Below are 1,362 nucleotides of genomic sequence, written 5' to 3' on the forward strand. Positions count from 1 at the left end.
ATAGATAGATAGATAGATAGATAGATAGATAGATAGATAGATAGATAGGTAGGTAGATAGATAGATAGATAGATAGATAGATAGATAGATAGATAGATAGATAGATAGATAGTTTAGTTAGTTAGTTCTAGCAACAATTAAATTCAAATTTAACGGTTTCTTTTAACAATCATTGTTACTTAGTTAGTTGGTTGGTTGGTTAGTTAGGTAGTTAGTTAGTTTGTTAGTTAGTTTATTCGTTAGTTAGTTACCACCGATACGACCAGTTCTAGCAACGATTAAATTCAAACTTAACGGTTTCTTTTAACAATCATTGTGTACTACTAAACAATTTTCTAGAGTTACCAGTTTATTTATAAACCTGTTAATAAATATCAACAAGTGACTGGCTAAACACAACCATGTGTTTTGTATATTTTTATCACTGCATTTTTATGCTCACCTAGCGTTATTATGCTCTGAGAGGGCCAAGTGAGTGTCAGTCACTGTTATTATTATTTTTGAGCCACATTTACCACAAACAATTGTTGGACTTTTTAGTTAATAAACGACTTTCGACACGTGCGGTTCATTTGTAGACGGAAAACGGAGACATTTTTGTTAAACAAAAATTGTCTAAAAATAAAAAAAAAAAAAACAGTTAAAAACAAACAATAAAACTAGTTACAACAAAAACAGAGTGAATTTAGTGAAGCAATAGAAACAAACAAACTAACACGACATTTACAAAAATAAAAACAACGGTTTTTTTTACATAGAAAAACTAAACAACAGAATAAAAGTGAGGAGTGACTACACATATAAAGTTTTTCTATTTACAACAAAATTTTTGTATAAAATCAACAATTTATTATCATGAAATTGTCTATGGGAATGTAATACTACCCCCAACTTGGTAGAGTTGTACTCAGATTGCAGTAAGTGAGAAGAGTTTATAATGTGATTTTACGTTTGTGTTTTTGTTGCAATGTAAAGGAGAATTTGTTATTTAAAATAAAATATCAAAAGTTAATATGAATATGAGACATAACGCTGCATAATAATAATTATTATAAATAAATTATAAATAAAACAACAATACAAAAAATATACAATGTTACAAAGTGGCACCTACTAATACTAATACTAATTATTTATTTATTTTTACATATTTCATCTTCTTGTACACACCATTATTCTATTTACCGGAAGGTAGTACATAGTAGTTAATGTTTTTTTTATATTTTTGTTTTATTGTTGTTTGTTGTCTTACAAAATATTGAGTACAGACAATAATAATAATAACCAACAACAAGAACAATAGTTATTATAATAATCATCAACATCATTTGTTTACCTTTTTTTGTTTGTGTTTTTTTTTTT

General features: G+C 26.7%; 1 protein-coding gene across 1 annotated transcript in view; it reads left to right on the forward strand.

The window, feature by feature from the left end:
* The first annotated feature begins 524 nt into the window (after window positions 1-524).
* The window catches only part of LOC111675264, a 65,360-nt gene continuing 64,522 nt past the window's right edge, over window positions 525-1,362 (forward strand). Inside the window, exon 1 of the mRNA XM_046947325.1 lies at window positions 525-917. The gene's annotated coding sequence lies outside the window, so the exon portion shown is untranslated. The remainder of the gene's footprint in view (window positions 918-1,362) is intronic.

Source organism: Lucilia cuprina, chromosome 3 (genome assembly GCF_022045245.1).
Source record: "Lucilia cuprina isolate Lc7/37 chromosome 3, ASM2204524v1, whole genome shotgun sequence".
NCBI classification, from domain to species: domain Eukaryota; kingdom Metazoa; phylum Arthropoda; class Insecta; order Diptera; family Calliphoridae; genus Lucilia; species Lucilia cuprina.